Raw genomic sequence first — 11,930 nt, 5'->3', positions numbered from 1 at the left:
CCCAGCACTTTGGGAGGCTGAGGCAGGCAGATCACCTGAGGTCAGGAGTTCAAGGCCAGCCTGGCCTACGTGGTGAAACCCTGTCTCTACTAAAAATACAAAATTAGCCGGGTGTGGTGGCGCATGCCTCTAATCCTGGCTACTCCGGAGGCTGAGACAGGAGAATTGCTTGAACCTGGGAGGCGGGGGTTACAGTGAGTCGAGGCTGCGCCATTGCACTCCAGCCCAGGCAACAAGAGTGAAACTCTGTCTCAACAACAAAATACATACATATATATATATTTCAGGTTAACTAGAAAAATCTTCTGAATAAGATCTTCCCTCTTTGCCCGTGGAAAATCTGAACAATCTTTGAGCCATCTAGAGGGGAAAGAAAAGACTTTGTTCTGTGTGTTTCAAGAAATTCACCATGTCAGCAATATGAAGGATGTTATGGAAGGCGTGCTTGGCATTCAATTCCCGCAGAAACCGGAAACCTTCCATGCCCTGCAATGTGCTCATCAAACTCTCAGCATATGGACGGCCAGCTGTGGCCCATATCTTGGTCACTCTGAAGCACAATATTTATGAAGCTATAGAACGTTAAGACCTCTTTCACAGCCTCTCCTTCCTACAAAGACTCCTCCAAATCTTAAAATGAAGCAGGAAAACGAGCCTAAGAGGACTTTCATACCAACAACATCTGAAAGGACTAGAATGTTCACACCACGATCTGGATTTCTTAATTTTTGTTTTTGTTTTTGTTGTTCTCTAGTTCTACGGGTTTGATTATTTAGTCATGTGAAAAATATTGATTACTCACACGTAGATCAAGAGAGACACGGCTCCTGCCTTCATGGAGCTTTTAGGGGAAAATGAAGTGGCTCTTGCAGCTAGAGTTGACTCAGAAGCCGAAATTCCTAGAAATCAGGTTTCTACTGCTAGGCAATTGAAGTATAAACTATTTTATAAACATTGTCTTCTTTCATCTTCACACCAACATGCAGAAAAGTTTCTAATCTCAGATCAGGGATGTGCAACAAATTCCATTTCAAAGGAATGACCTGCAAAACTCCCAAATATTCCAAGCAAATGCCCTTAACCCTGTCTGTTATCTGCTTTCCTTGAACAGAAATTCTACATGACCATAAAACCTCGAAGATGGGTATGGCACAGTTCATGCCCTGTAATCCTAGCACTTTGGGAGGGTGAGGCGGGAGGATGGCTCAAGCCCAGGAGTTTGAGACCAGTGTGGGCAACAGAGTGAGAACCATCTCTACCCAAAAAAAAAAATTAAAAATTAGCCAAGCATGGTGATGATATAGGAGTTAAGGAGAAATCATTTAGGCAAATAGCAAGGGTAGGAAGTCCTCAGTAAGGTTTTCCGTTTAATGAAAAGCAACCCCCAAAATCATTTTCTTTTCTAACAAAGAACAGCCTGTAAAATCGAGCTGCAGACATAGACAAGCAAGCTGGAAGCTTCCACGGGTGAATGCTGGCAGCTGTGCCAATAGGAAAAAGCTACCTAGACTAGGCATGTCCAAAATGGCGGCTCCAAGTTCCCTTCTCTTTGCCAGCCATGTGTACAGTAAAAAGCAGGCAACATAGTGTCAGCCAAAGCTCATTTGCATAATAAGATTAGGGTGGGGTGGCCAGCTCACATAGGGGTAGGCCCTAGGTAAATCAGACACCGCCTTCTCAAGCCTGTCTATAAAATCTGGTACACTATGACGAGGGTCAGATTTCCCATTCAGACGCCCCTCTCCCATGCAAGAAAAAGAGCTGTTCTCCTTTCTCTTTCTTTTGCCTATTAAACCTCTGCTCCTGGCCAGGCACAGTGGCTCACGCCTATAATCCCAGCACTTTGGGAGGCTGAGGTGGTCAGATCACCTAAGGTCAGGAGTTCAAGACCAGCCTGGTCAACATGGTGAAATCTTGTCTCTAGTAAAAATACAAAAATATATGAAATCTCACATAGATGATAATATTAAGTTCCAAAAGCAACTCAACCTGGTAGATTCTAATTTTTTTTGAGGCAGGGTCTTGCTTTGTCACCCATGCTGGAGTACAATGGCACAAACACTTCTCACTGCAGCCTTGACCTCCCAAGGCCTAAGCAATCCTCCTGCCTCAGTCCCCCTCCAAGTACCTGAAACTACAGGTGTGTACCACCACACCTGGCTAATTTTTGTATTTTTTGTAGAGACGTGGGTCTCACTATGCTGCCCAGGCTCAGGTCTCAATCTCCTGAGCTCAGGCGATCCACAGGCCTCAGCCTCCCTAAGTGCGGGGATTACAGGCTTGAGCCACTGCACCTAGCCTCTATCTGTTTTACAAAAGAGAAATTGAGATCCTGAATGTTAAGTGACTTGCCTGAGGCCATCCCACTAACAGGAGCCAGGGTTAGGATTCAAACCCCATCCAACTGGTCCCAGAGCTGGAGCTTCTTGCACTGCCCTACACTACCTACCATCTCCATCCTCTGGGCACCTTTTTATAAGAACCAAAACATTACAGAGCATTGCTTTGTCAACTCAGCTGGGAACATCTCCCAGTGCAACTCACATTTTTCACTGCTCTGTGCCTGTCCGTATAAGCTCAATGAGTATTGATTTAGGGGCTTTGGAGAACTTTGAATGCTACCCACCAAGTAACCATTGTTGGCAACCTGGTACCTCTACTTTTAGCCATTTCTCCTTCTCTATAAATAGTGCAGAAGTAACCCACTTGGTAACAGGCATCCTTGCCAAGCCTCCACCACTAGGTCAGTGTAAGAATTAAAGAAAGAGGAAAAAAACACGAAAAGTGGCTTGATGGTTAAGACAGGTTTATTTTAGAGAAAACACACCTGAGAGGGGCTGCTGGCCGAATTAGGTTAGAGTCTTTTCTACAGACTAAGAGTGTTTAAGGATTTAGGGTGGGAGAGTTTCTTAGAGGCTTGGACTGCTTCTGTGTTTTTTTGTTGTGCTTATATGGGAGGGAGAGTGGTGTGTTTGCTTTTATACATTTTTCTGCAGCTGTAGGCATACCCCCCAAGTCTGCTTTTAGCTTCCCTATTTTAGTGCACCTGGAGGGAAAGGAATGTGCTTATTAAGGCCCACTGTTTTACTGGGGCCCATTGTATGAGGGTGAAGTTTGGCAGTTACCCAAGAGACTTTTCCTCCACCTTCCTCTGTGCCCAAGCTGTTTTATCTGCATTTTACTGTCTGCTTTTTTTGGCTGCTTATAGTTTTTTAAAAAGTAATTTCCTTAAATCCAGAAGGCTAAAAATGAAGGTGAAACTTAAAGTGGCGGTGTTTGTCCAAAATAACGGGGCTCTTGCTCTGCCAGTCAGTGCCCTCAAGTCACTCCTGATCCTCAACCTCCATGCCTAAGGCTGGTTCAAGAGACTACATAATATCTGCCTTTTATTACATACATGATGGGTGCATGGGATTCTGCATGCCCTTTGCTTGATATAGACTGCTAAGGTGAGATGGAGAATATCAGAGTCAGCGCTGCTTGAGGAAGCAGAACACACAGCTGGAGGCTTGGAACATGTGGGTCCCTATGAGTGCAGAGCCCATATCCCCATAGAGTCTACCTAGAGCAGGGGTCGCCAAATGTTTTCTTAAAGAGCCTGATGGTGTATATGTTAGGCTTTGTGAGCCAGGTATTTACAGCAACTCAATTCTACCACTGTGGTATGAAAACAGCTATAGACAATCATAAATGAATGATCATGGCTATGTTTTAATAAAACTTTACGGACACTGACCTTGAACTTCATATATCAGTCATGTGACACAAAATATCATTCTTCTTTTTATTTGTTTTCACCCATTTGAAAAATGTAAAAGCTATTCTTAGCTGTACAGAAACAGATGGTGGGCCAGATTTGACCCACTGCCCATAGTTTCCAGACCATGATGTTCAGGTTCATGGAAGCACTTCACTCTACACTAATTTATTCATCCATTCATCACATATGTGATGAGCACATACAGACACACCTCAGAGATATTGCAGGCTCCACTCCAGATCACCACAATAATGTGAATATTGCAATAAAGTAAGTCATACACATTTTTTGGTTTCCCAGTGTGCATAAAAGTATGCTTACCCTATACCGTAATGTGTGCAATAGCATTATGTCTTTTTTTTAATGTACATACTTTAATTTAAAAATAGTTTATTCCTAAAAAATGCTCAAGCAGGGACACAAAGTGAGCACATGCTGTTGGGAAAATGGCACCAACAGACTTGCTTGACACAGGGCTGCCATAAACATTCAATTTGTAAAAAATGCAATATCTGTGAAGGGCAATGAAATGAGGTATTCCTATACTCTTGTGCAAGGCATAATGCTAAATTGAGAGAAACTAAAACATATAAGACAGACATGATCCTACATCCAGGAATATTGATTATTTGTAAGATGGAAAATGAGGAGGAAACAAAGGTGCAGCGCAATGGACTCTGTGGTCTGGGGGACACACAGCCCCTCTAAGGACATGGCAGAAGTGAAACACAGACAAGGTTGGGGAAGGTAGGTCAGAGGAAACTCTAGGGTCAGCTGATGGCAGCATCCATTTGCCCCCATATCTTCACCTTTTTAAATTTATTAAGTCCATTCTCTTTATTTATGATGGAAATAATGTTAATTTGCTCATGGGTTGTGCTTGAATATTAAGAAAGAAAATAAAGATTAAGCTCTGGTATGTAGTAAGAAACCCAAAGACAAACAAGAGTTAAGGGGCAAGTAGGCAGCAGAGTTTCCCATCTCATTTCTCCAGAATTATATCATCCAGTTTGAAACATGAAATACGGCTTTAAGGTAGAGTTTGGCTTCTCAGCTGGATTTTAAGTACAAGACCACGCCCACCAAAGACAGCAGACAAAGGAGCTAGGGTACACGTTTGAAGAAACCTCTCCCTCCAGCTCTCCACCGTGGGGGTCCACTGTGAGCAGTTTCCCTGGCTGTTTTCCCCCTTTCTGCATCTAACAGTCATTGCACGGCTGGGGAAACAAAGACCCACCCAGGCCTTAGTCTCCTTGCGGGGAACCTACAATCCGGAAGCCAGAAGTATGTGACTAAGCTCCCGGAAGCCGGAAGTTAAGGAGCCCGGATGTCACGGAACTGGAAGTTTGAAAGTCCAAGGCCACTGACCTGCAAGCTTCAGAATCTGCAGATTTGGAGTCTTCAAGCCCCAGTAGTGATCCTTTGATATCCAGAGGTTGGATTCTAGCGATATGAACATGCAAGAGAGTATTGGATGTGGAAATTCTTCCAAATTAGTTGGGTGGCTGAAAATTGGGAGGAATAATGAGGAAAAGAGAAGAGAAATTGAATGAATAAAGGGGCCAATCCTTGGGGGGAGGGGGCAGGAGGGGCGGTGCTTGAGACCAGGGCAGCATGTAAGGGACTGCCTATGAATGTCCTAAATATCTGCTATTTAGGGCATTCTGGGATGGGAGTTTGAAAGACTGATGGTGATGTGTTTTGCAGCCACATGAATGCAGCTGGAACCATCATCCTAAGTGAATTAACTTAGAAAACCAAATACCGCATGTTCTCACCTGTAAGAGAGAGCTAAATATTGGGTACACGTGAACATAAAGATGGGAGCATTAGACAATGGGGACTACTAGATGGAGGAGGGAGGGAGGAGGGCAAGGGTTGAAAAACTACCTATCAGGTACTATGCTCACTAACTGGATTCATTTGTACCCCAAACCTCAACATCATGCAATATATTCTTGTAACAAACCTAAACGTGTACCCTCAGAATCTAAAATAAAAGTTGAAATTTAAAAAACCACTGTTGATAGACATTTGGGTTGTTCCCAGTTTGGGTTATTACAAACTGCTTTGCTAGCTTTAACTTTTTTTAAATAATAAACTCTTAAATTTGCAGTGCAAGAAATACAGAAAGAGAGAGGAAGACAAAGAAAAAGAAAGGAGATAGAGAAAGGAAAAGCAAAGAAAGAAAAAGAAAAAAGTGAAAGAAAGAGAGGAAGGGAGGAAGGAAGGGAGGGAAGGAGGAAGGGAAGAAAGAAAAAAGGAAGATGGAAGAAAAAGAGGAAGGAAGGAAGGAAAGAAGGAAGGAAGGAGGACAGACTGATGGTGGGATAAGAGGGAAGGGGCTGGGAAGAACTACGTGGAACATTCTGAAAATGAAGACAGTGGCCGGGTGCAGTGGCTCACACCTGTAATCCCAGCACTTTGGGAGACTGAGGCGGGCAGATCACCTGAGGTCAGGAGTTCAAGAACAGCCTGGCCAACATGGTGAAACCCCGTCTCTACTAAAAATACAAAAATTAGCTGGCCGTGGTGGCATGCGCCTGTAATCCTAGCTACTTGGGAGGCTGAGGCAGGAGAATCGCTTGAATCTGGGAGGCAGAGGTTGCAGTGAGCCAAGATCGCATCATTGCACTCCAGCCTGGGCGACAAGAGTGAAACTCCGTCTCAAAAAAACAAAATGAAAAAAGAAAATGAAGATGAGAAGATTGGAGATATCGTGAGGAGGCCTGAGAGGTATTGGTTGGCACTGGAAGAGACTGACATTGAGAGGAGGCACTGGGTGCTGTGGAGAGCCTGGGGAGAAGGTTGGAGCAACAGGGAGTTGGGGAGCGACTGCATCAGGTATAACTTGGAGTTATAAAATGAGGAGACCAAGTTGAATAGGGCATGAATGGGAGAGACTAGGAAGGATAGAGGATAGAGGGAGGCTGGTGCAGCAATGGAGGGTGGACTTGGAGAGCTTGTAGAGATTTAGGGTGGTGGGCTGAATATGAATAGGTATGAGGTGAAGCAGGAACAAGAGGGGAGGGAGTGAGAATTGGGCAGGTATAGGGGCCTGAGGGAAATGTGGAGAGCAGGCTGGACTGTGAGAACTCAAAGTACACTGGAGATTATGGACTCAGCCACCTGGTATGGAAAGAAGGTTCTCAGGTAGCTTGGACCATGAGTACAAAGTGGGGGATGGGGAGAACTGTGAGAAACTGGAATGTGTTGTTGTGAAAGAGGGCAATGGAGTATGAGGGTTGGGGAAAAATAAGAAGGAGTGAGGATGTAAAGAGGAATGGCAGTAACTTTAATGTCAATGGAGAATGAGTGTGGAGTGTTGGGGGAAGACAGGGGAAGGCCTCATAGGGCTGAATATCTGGAAGGGCCCAGAGTTAGAAAGAACCCAAATGTGCATTGATGGATGAATGAATAAATTAAATGCGGTCCATCCATACAATGGAATATTACTCAGCCTTAAAAGAAAGGAAGTTTTGTCACATATTATAACAGGGAAAACCTTGAAGAAATTATGCTAACAGAAATAAACTTGTCACAAAAAGACAAATACTGTGTAATTTCACTTCTGTGAGGTATCTAAAGTAGTCAACTTCATAGAAACAGAAAGAAGAATGGTGGTTACCAAAGGCTGGAGCTAGAAGGAAACAGAAGTTGTTGTTTAATGGGTATAGACTGCAGGGTGTCCAATTTTTTGGCTTGCCTGGGCCACATTAGAAGAATAGTAATTGTCTGGGCCACACATAAAATACACTAACACTAACGATAGTTGATAAGCTAAAAAAAAAAATCTCTTAATATCTTAAGAAAGTTTACACATTTGTGTTGGGTCACATTCAAAGCCATCCTGGGCCACACACAGGTTGGAAAAGCTTGGTATAGAGTTTCAGTTTTCAAGAAGAAGACTTTGGGAGATCACAACAACATAAATATACTTAACACTACTGACGTTTACACTTAAAAATGGTTAAGATGGTAAATTTCATTGTATGTGGTTTTTTTAACCACAATTAAAAATGTTTTTAAAAAGTTAAAGAAAGAAACCTTTGCCTACTAATTTCAATATTTGGGTCATATTTGAAAAAGCAGTAGCTTAAAATTCAAGTGACTGATACAGTCACTCTTGATTGCCTCTATTGATGGATATGCAGGAAATCTTCAAGGTTTTTTTTTGTTTTTTGTTTTTTGTTTTTTTGAGATGGAGTCTTGCTCTGTCGCCCAGGCTGGAGTGCAGTGGCATGAACTCGGCTCACTGTAAGCTCCACCTCCCAGGTTCACACCATTCTCCTGCCTCAGCCTCCCGAGTAGCTGGGATTACAGGCGCCCACCACCACATCCGGCTAATTTTTTGTATTTTTAGTAGAGACGGGGTTTCACCATGTTAGCCAGGATGGTCTCGATCTCCTGACCTCGTGATCCACCTGCCTCAGCCTCCCAAAGTGCTGGGATTACAGGCGTGAGCCACCGCGCCCGACCGAAATCTTCAAGACTTTTTTAACTGTATAGTACCTCTGTTCAAGAAAAGTAGAAATGCACCGTGGAAAAAGCATATGATTAGAAGGCCTGGAAATTGTGAATGCCATTCCTTTGAGATGGAACTTGGCGCACATTCCCGTTTGGGGTTTCAAAATCTTTCTCTACATCAGCATGAAGGAAAAAGAAGATGGCATATTGTAGAGTGTGTTTTATAAATTCTACAGTAGCAATATAACCATAATGTTGATTTACAGGGTTCCTTGGGCCTCTGTGCTAACTCTAGCTGGAAGAAATATTGTATTTGTCTCATAAGCTCCATAAAGAGTTATTTTGATCTTTGCTCTAGACATAGTGAGTAAACATATTTTTAAGAAGTGGGTAAGTAAACCCATGGAAATAGAGAACAAAGTGATTAAGAAACTCAGACCATAGTGTGAACATCCCAGTCTTTTTGGATGTTGTTGCTATCCTTTGAGGCTGGTTGTTCTCCTTATAGATTTCCAGCATCCAGAAAAGTCTTTGAAGGAAGGAGAAGCTGTAGAAAAAAGCTTAAACCAAGGTGACCAAGGACTTGGACCAAGAGTTTGCTGCAGGGCACAGAAAAATTCGTTTCTGCAAGAATTGTGCATCACATATGTCTTCAATGACTTTCTTCAAATTTCTGATATGATGAATTTTTTGTAACACACAATAAACATGAAGAAGAGTCTTATTCTCTTCATGGCTCAAAGGACATCAGTTCAGATTTTTCTATGAAACAAATTAGTATCTTTCTAATTCTTCTGGTAGAAAAATTAATTTTAAATGATACATAAAATTGCAGAAAGATAGCTTACAAGTCCCTTCTAAGAAAGGAAATAAGAAAACAAGATTTAAACAAAAAAAAAAAAAAAAGAAAGCAGGACTTTCCGTTTCTCCCTTAAAAGCTCTTGTTATTGAAATCATCTTGCTAGCTGGATTTGCCTGTCATTTGCAACAACATGCATGAAACTGGGGGTCATTATGCTAAGTGAAATAAGCCGTGCACAGAAAGACAAAACATCACATGTTCTCACTTATTTATGAGATCTAAAAATCAAGACAAATGACCTCATGGACATAGAAAGTAGAAGGATGGATACTAGCGGCTGGGAAGGGTAGTGAGGGCTGTGGGGAGGTGGGGATGGTTAACAGGTACAAGAAATAGAAAACATGAATAAGACCTACTATTTGATCACACGATAAGGTGACTATTGTCAATAAATTAATTGTACATTTAAACATAATATAAAGGGTGTAATTGGATTGTTTGTAACTCAAAGGATAAATGCTTGAGGGGATGGGTACTCCATTCCCCATTATATACTTAATTCACATTGCGTGCCTGTATCAAAACATCTCATGTACCCCATAAATATATACACCTACTCTGCACCCACAAAAATTAAAAATAACAAAGAAAAAATAAAATCAAATTATAAGTCTCAATTCAGATGACATGTTTCACTGGATTGGTTTTTCTCAGAACTCTCACCTACGTTTATTTAACTCCCAAGCTAAAGAAGATAAGGGCACTTAAGTGTGTCACAGAGCTTATCTCTCCGTTGTAAAATGTACATCCTGTTTCCTCTGCTTCAAGGTTTGTGAAACACTGCTTTACAGAATTGTAAATAACCATAAAACAGAGTTACTGGGCAGGGCACGGTGGCTCACTCCTGTAATCCCAACACTTTGGGAGACCGAGGCGGGTGGATCACCTGGGGTCGGGAGTTTGAGACCAGCCTGACCAACATGGAGAAACCCCTTCTCTACTAAAAATACAAAAAAAGAAAAAAAAAAATTAGCCAGGCGTGGTGGCACCTGCCTGTAATCTCAGCTACTCGGGAGGCTGAGGCAGGAGAGTCGCTTGAACCTGGCAGGCAGAGGTTGTGGTGAGCTGAGATCGCGCCATTGCACTCCAGCCTGGGTGACAGAGTGAGACACCATCTCGAAAAAATAAATAAATAAACAAACAAACAGAGTTACTAAGAAAATTACTGATAGTTTTTTTAGGTGTTTAAGACAATGGTTCTCAACTGGGAGCAATTTAACCCCCATGGGACTTTTGGCAGTGTCTGGGGATTTTGTTGTTGTTGTTAGGACAGTTAGAGTAGGCAGACAGCTAGACATGAGCAGGAGGGGGAGCTCCTGAGGAAACGGAGATATGGAAAGTCTCACACCCCAGGGACCACCCAAAACTTGCATGCTAGATACAAGCAGAGAGGAGCAGAAATACCTAAGCGGAAAGGATTTCCCCTTAAGATGCCCAGTAATCACTCACTCTGCAGTTAACCTGTCAGAATCTAGCTACGTGTTGATAGGAGGACAAAGGAGAAAATCTTTTAACCGCTATTTGATAGATGTAACTGCTATATGACCTTCCTCGGGTGGTAGCAATGAGCAATGCAGCCATTAGGTAGGATTCCTATATAGCACTGGGCCACACGTGTGCACCAACTAATGGTAAGGGAAGGCCCCATAAACCTGGGTGGGAATGAGGCAGGACAAGGCAGAGACTTAAAGCAGGAGTGGGAAAACTAAGCAAAGAAAAAGGCAGAGACTTAAGACAAAGGAGGGAACTTCAAGGAAGAGCCCAAGATTGTAAAAAACCTAAGGCAGAACTCGGGCTACTGCTGGCTCACTCCCTTCAGCGGCCCGCTCTGCCTCATCATTGCAGGATGTAATGTCCCTTTAAATGACTCTCTGCTGGCCAAGGGAGGTGGCTCATGCCTGTAATCCCAGCACTTTCGGAGGCCGAGGCGGGCGGATCACCTGAGGTCAGGAGTTCAAGACCAGCCTGACCAACATGGTGAAACCCCATCTCTACTAAAAATACAAAAATTAACCAGGCATGGTCGCGGGCACCTGTAATCCCAGCTACTCAGGAGGCTGAGGCAGAAGAATCACTTGAACCTGGGAGGCAGAGGTTGCAGTGAGCAGAGATTGTGCCATTGTACTCCAGCCTGGGTGACAGAGCGAGACTCCATCTCAAAAAATAAAAAATAAAAATAACTCTCTTCTCTCTATTTTCCTTCAATAAATTCTCTTTTTGGCTAAAGTAGTCATTTTAGCCAAAATCTTTCTCTCAAGACAACAAAGAACTGAGGATTTCTGCCCTTCCCAGTATACAACTAGCAGGGATCCCACTGGCATTTTTCTTTGGACAGATAAAATTGGATGTATTTATCAAGAGCAACATGATGTTTAATGGATGTATACATTGGGGAATAACAAGATCTAGCAAATTAATATATGCCTCATCTCATATAGTTATTTGGTGGTGAGAACAATTTACATCCACTCTCTTAGCATTTTTTAAGAATATAATTTATTATTAACTATAGTCACCATGCTCTACAATTGATCTCCTGAACTTCTTCCTCCTGTCTAACTGAAATTTGTATCCCACCGGGCGCAGTGGTTCACACCATAATCCCAGCACTTTGGGAGGCTGGGGTGGGCAGATTGCTTCAGCCCAAGAGTTCAAGACCAGCCTGGGCAAAATGGAGAAACCCTAACTCTACAAAAAATATTAGCCAGGCATGGTGGTGCATGCCTGTGGTCCCAGCTACTCTGGAGGCTGAGGAGGAAGGATCACTTGAGCCCAGTAGTTTGAGGCTGCAGTGAGCTGTGACCACACCACTGCACTCCAACCTGAACGACAATTAGACCC

This window comes from Gorilla gorilla, chromosome 20, assembly GCF_029281585.2.
Source record: "Gorilla gorilla gorilla isolate KB3781 chromosome 20, NHGRI_mGorGor1-v2.1_pri, whole genome shotgun sequence".
Classification (NCBI taxonomy): Eukaryota; Metazoa; Chordata; class Mammalia; order Primates; family Hominidae; genus Gorilla; species Gorilla gorilla.
This window is presented reverse-complemented; position numbering follows the sequence as displayed.